Source organism: Lampris incognitus, chromosome 3, assembly GCF_029633865.1.
Source record: "Lampris incognitus isolate fLamInc1 chromosome 3, fLamInc1.hap2, whole genome shotgun sequence".
Classification (NCBI taxonomy): Eukaryota; Metazoa; Chordata; class Actinopteri; order Lampriformes; family Lampridae; genus Lampris; species Lampris incognitus.
Window position 1 is genome coordinate 10,051,707 of NC_079213.1, and position 13,498 is coordinate 10,065,204.

Consider the following 13,498-nt stretch of genomic DNA (forward strand, 5'->3'; position numbering starts at 1 on the left):
CACACAAGCCTTTCAGAGTGCTCAATGAAAGTATCACAAACAAAAACATGGAACACAAAAGAAAGACAATAAGTGTCTTGGAAGATGTGGGCGGTGTCCTTGGTGAGATGGTGTGGATGCAGAATGTATGGGGGGGGATTCTCTGTTTGTCTTTGAACACAATTTGTTATTGGCAAGCACCCATGTGGGTGTTCCTTTGTTTTGGCTCCCATTTTGAATTCTCTTGAAAAGCCGTAAAAAAAACCAAGCCCCCACCTTGGACACCCTCCACTGAAATGCACCGAGCTGGCATGTCCCGTGCTGGCTGTCACAAAAGCTAAAGGCTTGGTAGACACCAGCCCCTATTTTGAGGAAGAATTAGATAATAATACCTTTTTTTTAAAATCTCACTTGCAGTTGCTTGCTGGTTGTCCATCGTGCCCGATGATGACCATCTTCTTCTATTTGTGGGTCCTTTGAGGACTCAGATAGCAGAAGATATCTGCGCAGAGATGGTTTTTAAAGTGGCACGGGGGGTGCGCTTCTCCCAACGCCACATGACTTGATTGTAGAGGAGATGGTTCCGATGGCAAGGGGGATCCCTAGACGACCGGCACCTCCACACAACTGCAGGGGGCTGCCGGAAATCCAGTTTTTCGGAAACCGCCTCGAAGCGTACCGCCACAGCTTGCTTTTCTGTTGGGGTAAGCTCCCTTAGCCTTATGTCTTCCAGACTCACCCACAAGGCAGCGGGGCAGTGGTTGATAGGTGCCAGGGTGTGTCCACCAGGGTGGGCCTGCACACCATATCTCTGGGGCCCACTGCTGCTCCGAGATCCCCTGCCCAGTTAGTCTGGGGCCGCAAGACCCCAGTTACCACGCCTGGCAGGAGTCTTGGTGAAGGAGAGGCTATGTACTGGCAAGGGAAGGCTTACACGCTAGGACGCTTCCCTATTCGCCACAAAGGCTAGCCAGCGGCAGCAAGCTAAGGGCAGGAAGGACACAAGCGGGTTGGAAGACCACATGCACCTTCCCTCCAACTACACACTGCTGCACTAGACGCATCACAACACCCTGTGTGTATGTACACACACACACACACACACACACACACACACACACACACACACACACACACACACACACACATCAGATGTTTGCAAATAACCCTCCTCTTCGTCACGTCTTATCTCTTTCCTTACCCAGATCCGCCAAAAGGCTGGCAGGCACAAATGCAAGCACACGTGTCTCGTTTCCAACTCACAGGTCTTGCAGGTCGGCCAGTTCCCGAGTCATAAATGTCCTGAAATGACGAAACACCCACAGTCCACCAACCAAAACAACCCAGCCTACCCCTGCTGTCTTTGTCTGCAGCGTTCACCTACATTTCCCCTTCAGTCTGAAGGAAAACTAACGACCACGGGTGACTAGCCTCGCTAGCTAGCCCTTGGCTAACGGGTCTGACCCTTTAGTTGACTGGTTAGCGCAGCCGCCCTCGCTGCGGGTGTAACAGAGTCATTTATACCTCCGTAATATGTGGTATTATAACTACACAAAATCTGTATATTTACTAAGCCGTTATTAACCCGACACGCTATGCGACATACGGAACGTTCGTTCAATTCCTGTTCCCCCACGGTCACTTCCGTGGGCCCCCCCTCTATAAACCACGCCCGCCCGCCGTCTTTTCGCGTCTTTTGTGTTGAACGTGAGCGAGGTAAGCGCCGCTGTGTTTTTCTTCGTTACTTGTTTAGCGTGTAGCATGCTAGCTAACGTATCCCTGTGTCGTTTAGCTCAGTGGTTCTCAACCTTTTTGGGGTCCTGGACCCCCTGCGTATTTTTGATCTACCCTGAGGACCCCTCCACCTGATCTTGGGGGAGGGGGGTTGCAATTTGATAGAAACAGTAGAATCTGCATTTTAAATTGCATTATAGCATTTATTCACTCTTTGGGGCAAAAATAAGAGCTTGTAGAGCCGAAGTAACGGAGAAGACCGTAGGTTCACACTTTAGCCGTGTAGGCAACTTTCTTCAATCCACGGTAAATCAGCGAGACAAACAAAACCCACAGCTCGACTGAGCGGAGGTGGCAAGAATAACCAGAAAACTGGCTGGACAACCATAACTTAACCCTGCGTTAACCTGCCAGGGCAACCATGACTTAACCCTTAGTTCCTGGGTTGAATTCTGTCCCCAATACGTGTCCACCACATGAGCCCCCCCAGAATTCGCCCTAGTAATCGAAGTCAGGCAGGCGCGGGTGGACGACAGGCCGTCCGCGGCGGCTCCGGATAACAGGGGCCGGAGTGTCTGTGGGAGGCATTGACGCGGGCCTGTGGAGGTCGGCCTGAGGAGCAGAAGAGGCAGCTCGGGCCTCCACGGGGGGAGGAGGCGGAGCCGGGGGACGACCGCGACGAGGAGGTTGGGCTAACTCCAATGGCTGCGTCAAGTCCAGGTGTGCGGGTTTAACTCGGTCCACTGAAACATGCTCGGCCGTGCCCCCAAAATCCACCACCAGGTGCTTAGTTCCCCGTTCCAGGACGCGGAAGGGGCCGTCATAAGGGGGTTGCAGAGGGGGGCGGTGTGCGTCGTGACGGATGAACACGTAGTCCGCTGACTGCAGACCTGGGGGCACCTGGGACACCGGAGCGCCGTGTTGGGCGGTAGGGACGGGTGTGAAAGCTCTGACCCCGTCCAGCAAGGAGGCTCGTTGGTCCACAGCTGACCAGGGACGCGTTGCATTGGGCATGAAATCGCCTGGGACTCGCAGCGGCGTGCCGTACACCAGCTCCGCAGAGGAGGCTTGTAGGTCTTCCTTCGGGGCGGTCCGCAGGCCCAGCATGACCCATGGGAGCTTGTCAACCCAGTTGCAGTCCTTGAGAGTAGCCCGAAGCGCAGCCTTCATGGACCGGTGGAAGCGCTCACATAGGCCGTTCGCCTGAGGGTGGTAGGCGGTAGTGCGATGAAGCTTGACGCCCAGAGCCTCACCCACAGCATTCCATAGCTCTGAGGTAAACTGTGGCCCACGGTCAGATGAAAGGTCGGAAGGCGTACCGAAACGTGAGACCCACGACCCAATAAAAGCCCGGGCCACATCAGCAGACGTCGTGGATGCCAGGGGAACAGCTTCAGGCCAGCGTGTAGTCCTGTCCACCACAGTGAAGAGGTAGGTGAACCCATGGGAGGGGGGTAGGGGACCAACCAGGTCGACGTGGACATGGTCAAATCGTCTCTCCGGCACTGCGAAGCGTTCCAGGGGCGCCTTAATGTGGCGGTGTATCTTAGCCCGCTGACAGGCAACACACGAGTCGGCCCACGCTTTCACGTCTCTCTTAAGTCCCTCCCACACAAACTTAGCAGAGGTCAGGCGCACGGATGGCTTACCGCCTGGATGAGAGAGGCCGTGCACAGCTTCAAATACGGGGCGTCTCCAGCTGTGCGGGACGATGGGCCTGGGCTGTCCTGTGGAGACGTCACACAGGAGGGTGACACCTGTGTCGCTGAAAGGAACGTCCTGCAGGCGGAGCCCCGTGTCGGAGGCCCGGAGACGGAGGATGCCCGGGTCCGTGGCCTGGTCCGCAGCCATCTGTGCATAGTCAAGGCCTAGGTGGACCGCTCCAATCCCTGCCCTAGACAGGCAGTCAGCTACCTGGTTAGACTTACCAGCGACGTGCTGGATGTCGGTAGTGAATTCCGAAATGTAGGAGAGTTGTCGCTGCTGGCGAGCGGACCATGGCTCGGCCGTCTTGGACATGGCAAACGTGAGGGGCTTGTGGTCCACGTACGCAGTAAACTCGCGGCCCTCTAGCAGGAAACGGAAATGCCGGACGGCGAGCCAGAGACCGAGGAGTTCCCTGTCAAAAGTACTATACTTGCGCTCTCGGGGTGTAAGCTGGCGACTGAAAAAGGCCAAAGGCTGCCAAGCCCCACCCACCCACTGTTCGTGAACCGCACCAACAGCATAGTCCGATGCATCCGTGGTTATGGAAATAGGCGCTGTAGGTGAAGGATGCGCTAGCAGGGTAGCCTGGGAGAGCGCAGCTTTAGTCTCGGTGAACGCACGGTCCCGCTCTGCTGTCCAGTCGACCGCCTGGTTGGGGGACATGCCTTTCAGCGCCTCGTACAGTGGCCGGATGATAAAGGCGGCTCGAGGAATGAAGCGGTGGTAGAATGTCACCATCCCGATGAACTCCCTGAGCGCACGAGCTGTTTGGGGGCGCGGAAAGGCCGCCACCGCTTCCACCTTTGAGGGCAGGGGGACTGCCCCGTCCCCAGTGATGCGGTGCCCGAGGAAATCAATGGCTGTCAGCCCGAACCGGCACTTCGCCGGGTTGACGATCAGCCCATGCTGGCTGAGGCGTGTGAAGAGGGCATGAAGATGGGACAGGTGTTCTTCCTCGGAGGCGCTGGCGATGAGTATGTCGTCCAAATAGACGAAGATGAAATCAAGGCCACGGAGCACTGAATCCATCAGCCGCTGAAAGGACTGGGCCGCGTTTTTGAGTCCAAATGGCATTCGTAGGAATTCAAATAGGCCGAATGGGGTTGTCACCGCTGTCTTGGGGATGTCTGAGGGGTGCACGGGAACTTGATGATAACCACGGACCAGGTCGACTTTTGAGAAGACGCATTTGCCAGACAGGTTTGCAGAAAAGTCCTGGATATGCGGGACAGGATAGCGGTCAGGCGTGGTGGCGTCATTTAGTCGGCGGTAGTCCCCGCATGGGCGCCAACCTCCATCAGGCTTAGCGACGATGTGGAGTGGGGACGCCCACGGGCTGTCAGAGCGGCGGATGATCCCCATGCGTTCCAGGTGCTCGAACTCAGCGAGGAGGCGGGTGAACTTGTCTGCCTCTGAGAGAGAGTTGGCTAGACCTGCATAGGCCGCTTCCCTCCGCGTACATGCGAAGGAGGAGAAGGTTAAGGCATCGACCAGACGGCTGTTCTGAATGTCCACTAGCAAACCGTAAGCGCACAAAAAATCAGCTCCGAGGAGGGGAAGCGTTACATTGGCCATGACGAACTCCCACGTGAAACGTTGTCCACCAATACACAGTTCTACAGACCGCACGCCGTAGGTGTGGATAGGGCTGCCGTCAGCCGTCGCCAACTGGGGGCCCCGCTCCCCGCCCATGATGTCGACGTCAGTAGCAGGGAGCACGCTTCTCTGTGCGCCCGTGTCACAAAGAAATCGCCGACCGGAGATGGTGTCGAGGATGAAGAGTAGCCTGCTCGTATCGCCAACACTCATGGCCACTACTGAGTGTTGGCCCTCTCGTTTCCCGTCGGCCTGTAGTTGCAGGGGGAACGGCACCGTTTAGCTTTCGCACCAAATCGAGCGTGGTACATACAGAGTCCAGAGGGCTTGTAGCGGTCTGATGCTGTGGCGCCACCGTCGGGCTACGCCCGCGATGTCGGCGGGGGGCCAGTGAAGGTAGGAGCCAGCACCCCGGCATGGGAGGAACGTTGTGTAGCGACGAAGAATCGGTCAGCCTCCTTTGCCAGCTCACGGGGATCAGTGATGGTGGAGTTAGCGAGCGCAGTCTGGACGTGGGGCGGCATGTTGCGCAGAAACAGCTCCATAAACAGGAAACATGGCTTTTCTTGACCCAGTAGGTTTAACATCCTGCTCATTAGCTCCGATGGTTTGCCATCTCCCAAGCCCTGAATTGCGAAGAGGCGACGTGCTCTCTCCGTTGCTGACAGTTCAAAAGTTTCAAGGAGGAGATGTTTAAGTGCGGCGTATTTACCATCGGCCGGTGGGTTGGTTATGAAACCGCTTATCCTGGAAGCCGTAGCGCCCCCCAGCGCTGCCACTACGTAGTAGTACCTGGTCTCGTCTGCTGTTATGTCTCTGAGCGCGAACTGTGCCTCAGCCTGCGCGAACCATGTAGCCGCGGAAGACTCCCAAAACTCCGACAGTTTCATTGCAACGGCGTTCGTAGCCATAATGTGTGTGGTTTCAGAAAACTTATCCGAAAACCGACGTCGGGGTCACCAGTGTAGAGCCGAAGGAACGGAGAAGACCGTAGGTTCACACTTTAGCCGTGTAGGCAACTTTCTTTAATCCACGGTAAATCAGCGAGACAAACAAAACCCACAGCTCGACTGAGCGGAGGTGGCAAGAATAACCAGAAAACTGGCTGGACAACCATAACTTAACCCTGCGTTAACCTGCCAGGGCAACCATGACTTAACCCTTAGTTCCTGGGTTGAATTCTGTCCCCAATACGTGTCCACCACAAGCTTTCAGTTGTAACTTAGATATAGTTAACAAAACAGAATTCTTATGCAGTAACTTTCAGATATGTAACAACAGGATTTTTATGCAGTAACTTTTAACAATGCAAACGGGAGCGAGATCTCTTATTAAAATACAATAAATTACACTTGTGAAACAGATGTAATTAGAGAAAAAAGTCCTGTTACCCTTTCTAGTTTAGGTAGATAAAGGTCTCAGTCACGTTTGAGTAAGATAATCCTATTTCTATAAATGTCATAGGATCTTTTTTTTAAAGATATTTTATTTTCACGGACCCCTTGCAATTACACCACGGACCACTAGGGGTCCGCGGACCCCCCGGTTGAGAAACACTGGTTTAGTTTGTGTAGGGGCTGAAGAGTGTGTGTGTCACCACTGACCGCGGGATTTTGCTTCTTTTTATTTTAACTTTGTCAGGTATGTTTTATATATTTTACTGCATCGACTGCAACATTATCGGCCTTTCGTGTCGTACGAGAGAGGGGTTTGACGAGTATATATATATATATATATATATATATATATATATATATATCACTACTGTAAACTACGAATAAGACACGTTAGCCCCTAGCTAACGGGTCTGACCCTTTAGCCGAGCGGTTAGCGATGTCGCCTTGTGGTGCAGTACACCCCGTATCGAATCCCGCACCGCGCAAGAAAATAACCGGTTCGGTACTGATCGGAGGGTTTGGCTTTTTTGTATTTTAACTTTGTCAGAGAATATAAGGAGATTGGCCTCAAAAGATGTCCTGGTCTGGGCCGATTCCTCAAACACCTGAGACACCGCCGGTTACGCCGGGAACCCAGGTTAGATTCCCGGCTGCGACCCGGACGCTCAGAAGTGGGAGGCCGCGAGGCCGTCGGAAGCGCATGCGCCCAGAGGCCGCGAGGCCGTCGGAAGCGCATGCGCCCAGAGGCCGCGAGGCCGTCGGAAGCGCATGCGCCCAGAGGCCTTGGGTCGTGCGCGTTGTTGCGCAACACGTTACTGTCGTCGGGGTCACAATGCACCAATTTTAGATGAATTTTTGGACAATGCCAACGCATAATATTCCCAGCGAGAAGCAATAATATGAACGACGGGTCAAAAACGGACTCGAATGCTTCCCTGTCACAAGCTGTTTCAGTGAGATTATAAAGCAACAATAACCAGCAACGCCTTGAGAGCGCCGCTTATCAGAGCGGCCCCAGCTATTCCTATTCTGCGTATCAATGCTTGAAGTAATTGGTCCAACTTTCTTTTTTCTTTTTTTTTTATTCCTGCTTTGTTTGCTTTTCTCCATTTCCTGCCATTCTTTCTCTTTTTTCCCCCTTCTTGCCAAATTCCTGCACATCTTCTGCTCCTTTCTACCTTGTTTTTCAAGTGTGTGTGTGCGTGCATGCCAATATATACATGTTGTAAAAATATATATATATATGTAATATATATTTCGTTCCTTGTTTGTTGATCACTTTCCCTACCATTGAATTCATTCAATGACGTTATCTATAAGATAGGCTAACAATGTTATACCTGGGTTTTTTTCAACCCGTAGCTTTTTTACACACACACATACGCACATATGCGTGTGTGTGTGGTGTGTGTGGGCCCTGTGATGACCTGGCAGCCTATCCAGGGTGTCTCCCCACCTGCCACCCAACAACTGCTTGAATAGGCTCCAGCATCCCCGCGACCCTGACAGCAGAATAAGCGGTTCAGATAATGGATGGATGGATATATATATATATATATATATATATATATATATATATATATATATATATATATATATATATATATATATGTAGGAAAAAAACTTAATACATAGCAGTACAAACTTGTTTCATGCACTCATCAGCTGCTAATGTGTATTAAAATATATGCTTTTTCAACATGTAGCTTTTGTGTGAAAGCTACATGCTGAAAAAAACATAGCATAGCATCGTTAGCCTATCTTGGTCGGATCATCCATCATTCATCCTTGGCTGTCTCAACATGTTCCTCATACTGTGCCCATCCCATTGCCTGACTAATGCAACAGTCACCCACAAATGGAGTTTCAGTGGCTGTGCATACACAGATCCCTAGGCAAATTGATGACCTTTAATGGAGAGTGCATTTGAAAGAGTGATTTTATAACAGCCAGCATTATGTCAATACAGCTTTCGGTAAATGCAAAGGTGGGGTAAAATTACAAGATTAGGAACTAGTGGCTCGGGCAAATAAACGCAGACACATTTCCCCCATCGGTTCTGGACATCCACATAGAAACACAGATGCACAAGCAAGCAAACATACACACAAAGAGAGTACACACATGCAGTTTTGTGCACAGACACGTCGACGCAACAGAAAACGGGTCACAAACCCGTGCACGCACGCACGCGCACACATGCATAGCTGCACACACACACACACGTATAGCCGCACACACATACACACACAAAGCATTAAGAACCCAAATACCATTTGACGTCCCTTTTGACAATACTTTGAAAATAGCAGAGTCTTCCCTCCCACCCACCCAACAATTTCATGGAATCAAAAAGTAGGGCAAGCAGACACAGTGGAAGACGGTTTTCATGTTCCAGCCTGCCACTGCAGTTTGCAGGGTTGATCTGCACAGCGGGATATTTTCATTTTGCGCTCACCCAGGGAGCAGGAGACATGAGCGAATAAAGACTTCAAGTAAAATTCATATAAGAAGAATAGTGTCAAATTAGAAATGACACTGGCCTGGGAATAGGTACTGGACTAATTTTCAAAGTTTCAAGATAGCACGCCAGCCAATTAATATTTCTATGAGACAAAGGGGCAGACAAGATGGTATCGTCAAAGAAAACCGATGGTAAAATTTGGTCCCTCTGTAAAAGGAGAATCTCGTGTGCGTCACCACCCTGCTAACGTGAAAATGTGCGTTTTGCAAAAATGCAAAATTAGTGCAACAGCTTCCCATCGGTGTTTGTAGGGATATAACGGGGCACCCTCGCGCTACGGAATAAGATGGGATGCACCACAGATCTAGACCTAGGGCCAAGTTTGTGTTATATTGGGGTGTCCGGGTAGCGTGGCGGTCTATTGCGTTGCCTATCAAAACGGGCATCGCTGATTCAAATCCCCGTGTTACCTTCGGCTAGGTCAGGTGTCCCTACGGACACAATTGGCTGTGTCTGCGGGTGGGAAGCCGGATGTGGGTATGTGTCCTGGTCACTGCGCTAGCGCCTCCTCTGGTCGGTTGGGTCGCCTGTCCGGGGGGAAGAGGGAACCGGGGGAACAGCGTGATCCTCCCACACACTACGTCCCCCTGGCGAAACTCCTCACTGTCAGGTGAAAAGAAGCGGCTGGCGACTCCACATGTGTGGGAGGAGGCGTGTGGTAGTCTGCAGCCCCCCCCCCCCCGGATCGGCAGAGGGGGGCGGAGCAGCTGATCCGGCTGTTTGTTGTCTGTTTCTGGGCCTTCTGCATGGTCATAGTGGCCCGTGTTTGACATTTCCAAGTAAACCCAACTTTGGTATCCCTTGTTCTGGATAATTTGATGCGTCTCTAAATGGAATTTTGTGTTTTGGCAAAGCGGGCCACGGCACCGAGAAACTGTTTAAGCCTACCACCACGGTTGTCATAAAGAAATGGAAAGAAGGGAGGGGACATCGAGAGAGAGAGAGAGAGAGAGGAGAGAGAGAGAGAGAGAGAGAGAGAGAGAGAGAGAGAGAGAGAGAGAGAGAGAGAGAGAGAGAGCACGCGCTGTTTATGTCTTTTGGAGAGGACAGTATCCCTTTTATAGGGTGTGGAGTAGCTTTTTGGGGAAATGTGGCTTGTTTTGTTTTTTTTATTTCGAAGCGTTGCTTCGCTCAGCGGCGCAAAAACAACCCCAGCTGTGGTGGAGCGTCGTCCACGGGCCGTAAGAGGGAGAGCGAGAGGGCGTCGAGCAAGTAGAGAAGACAGGGAGAGAAGAAAACCGTATAGGCTGGGTAGCGAAAAAGTGGGAGACAAACAGAGAGGGAGGGGGAGGGATGATAAGGCAGAAGAAGAGGGATGGGGAGTCGAGGTTTGGAATGGGAGCAGATGTCTCCCTTATGGAAGGTATTAGGAGTTCAATCCTTGCAGACACACACACACACACACACACACACACACACACACACACACACACACACACACACTCTCTCTCTCTTTCTCTGTGTATGTCTCTCTCTCTCTCTCTCTCTCTCTCTCTCTCTCTCTCTCTCTCTCTCTCTCTCTCTCTCTCTCTCGCTGTGATATAGGCCAGTGGAACACTGAGCTGTGTTTATGTGGGTGTGAGTGTGTGTGTCTCTGTCCGTACAGTGTTTAGGTATTCATGTGCATATCTGTGTATATCTGTGTGTCACTGTGCATGTGCGTGTGCGTGTGTGTGTGTGTGTGTGTGTGTGCGTGTGTGCGGGCCTTTGTGTGTTTTTGACTGTCGGTCTTTGTTTAAAGTTTGTGGTTGAAAGGCCTCCTCCCCTCCCGCTGTGCATGTGTGTGTGTGGGTGTGCATGTGTGTGTGTGTGTGTGTGTGTGTGTGTGTGTGGGTGAGAGAGAAGTGAGAGATGAGAGTTCACATATGTGCATACGTGGGCTTCCTGTGAAAGAAGTAGGCCAGCACGTACTGCAGCGGAGGAATGCATGGCACCGGTCTGGCCAATTCCAGCTTAGCCTATACTAAATCCCACCAGAATTGGTCCGACTGCCAGAGGGGGTCTCTCTGTGTGTGTGTGTGCGTTTGCATGCATGCACGTCTGTGTGTGTGTGTTTTTTTGTTGTTGGGGGGGGGGGGGGGGCGTTAAAGCGATGTCTCTCTCCAGCTCCACCCCGACAGCTGCAAGAGGGGGGCAGATAGGAGACAGTAGCAAACATTGTGGGCTCGTCCCCCTCGGCCCTCCAATGGCTGAGCCCCGTCTCTTCACTTCCCCTCGCAGGAATTCTCTTCCACACATCTCATCCTCCCAGACTCGCTCTCTCTCTCTCTCTCTCTCTCTCTCTCTCTCTCTCTCTCTCTCTCCCTCTCTCTCTCCCTCTCCCTCCCTCGATATGTTCGCAGTCCCTCGATCAGCTGGTCTTTCTATCCATCCCGCGGGACGTGACTAGCTCAACGGGAAACAACAACGCTAAGCAGGGGAGAGACAAGGGGAGGCCTCATTGCTCTGCCGTGGACATGACTGAGGTGGCGTGCGCCCAAGAGCACAACCCCAGCTTGAGAAAGTGAAACGCACCGTTTGTGCGCGCTACACATTCCTGCTGTCGTTACTCTTCGACTCTTCAGTCGCACTTCCTTCCCCTTTCTCTCGCATGGGCTCGAACCCCACGAGTGACGTCTCTCAGCTGCTCTGTCTGTCTCTGGAAGTCCCCCCCCCCCCCCCAGGTGGCTCCGGAGTTTTCCAGAAATTCCGACATTCTTGCAAAGGCTATTTAAAGTCTCTAAATAGAGCGGGACGGTCGGTACACAACGCACGCTAACACCGAAACCCATCTTTTGGTGCCGTCCCATGCGGCTCGAGAATGCCCGAGAGTTTTGTTTGTCGAACTCCAGGTTGTGTACCGTCCGTGGCTCGACACCGTGTGGGTAATGAGTAATCTATAAGTCCCATAGGGAAATTAGGGAGCTACTGTTACTCATTAAGCTGCCAGTCTTATGTAGGTCACGGCTGTTTCGCACTCAAATGTTTTGGCAGTGCTTTATCTGCCATATCTCTCGCAGCCTGCGGGGGCTGGAATATAACAGGCGTGAGAGTCTTAACGCCCAGACGCCGTACAGCGTGGGAGGGGACGCGGGGCGGGCCGCCGGTAACACAGACCTGAGCTCAGGGCGACTTCCACTCGAGTCGTGTTTTGAATCAACAAAGTCACTCGGAGAGTCGAGCTGTCTGCCGCTGTGCTTTGCACCCGAAACCACCTGATTCCCCGAGTCCTGCTGGGTGTGCAGGGTGCAGGGATGTTAGGGCAGCTTATTAGTGACCGGCATTTAAAATACATATAGACAAGGAATCTGGTGGAAAGTAATGTGTGTCTGTGTGTGCAAATGCCTGCTTGTTTGAGTGAATGTCGCCCTGTCTGTCTGTCGCCACAAATGAGCTGCTTACACCACTATAGAGTGTGTGTGTGTGTGTGTGTGTGTGTGTGTGTGTGTGTGTGTGTGTGTGTGTGTGTGTGTGTGTGTGTGTGTGTGTGTGTGTGAGAGAGAGAGAGTGTGAGAGAGTGAGTGAGTGAGTGAGTGAGTGAGTGAGTGAGTGAGTGAGTGACAGTGTGTGTGTTTGTGTGTGAGTGACAGTGTGTGTGTTTGTGTGTGAGAGAGCGTGAGTGAGTGAGTGAGTGAGTGACTGTGTGTGAGTGAGTGAGTGAGTGAGTGAGTGTGAGTGAGTGAGTGACTGTGTGTGTGTGTTTGTGTGTGAGAGAGAGTGTGAGTGAGTGAGTGACTGTGTGTGAGAGAGAGAGCGTGAGTGAGTGAGTGACTGTGTGTGTGTGTTTGTGTGTGAGAGTGAGTGAGTGAGTGAGTGAGTGAGTGAGTGACTGTGTGTGAGAGAGAGAGCGTGAGTGAGTGAGTGACTGTGTGTGTGTTTGTGTGTGAGAGTGAGTGAGTAAGTGAGTGAGTGAGTGAGTGAGTGAGTGAGTGAGTGAGTGAGTGAGTGACTGTGTGTGAGAGAGAGAGCGTGAGTGAGTGAGTGACTGTGTGTGTGTTTGTGTGTGAGAGTGAGTGAGTAAGTGAGTGAGTGAGTGAGTGAGTGAGTGAGTGAGTGAGTGAGTGAGTGACAGTGTGATATCGTTTGGTTTCCAGAGCAGGCTTTGGTGAACCATTTGTTGTAGTAGAGTTATAAGAGAGTTTGTGTGGCCTACTGTGTGAATGTGTCGTTATGTGTGTTTTTACACAGTGTTTCATGATCTCAGCAATGTTTCTTGACTAACTCTTGTACGTGTGTGTGTGTGTGTGTGTGTGTGTGTACAAATACTTGTGTAGCTTTGTGTGTTTTTGTGTTGTTCTTTGGGTTTTATCACACTGCACTCTGTGTACTATTCTCTGCATGCCTGTGTGAATTGACAAGTGGGCGCTACTGACTTGTTACTTTGGTGTGGTTATGTTCAAGATCAGCGTCTGTGTGTGAGTGTGTGAGTGTGTGTGTGTGTGTGTGTGTGAGTGTGTGTGTGTGTGTGTGTGTGCGTGCCTGTTCTTTTCTCACACAGCTGTGCACAGAATGGTGGAACGAAGGCAACCGGTCTTCCTGTCAGCTGGTTCCTATTGTGTTGTGTCTGTCTCACCTCTCTTTC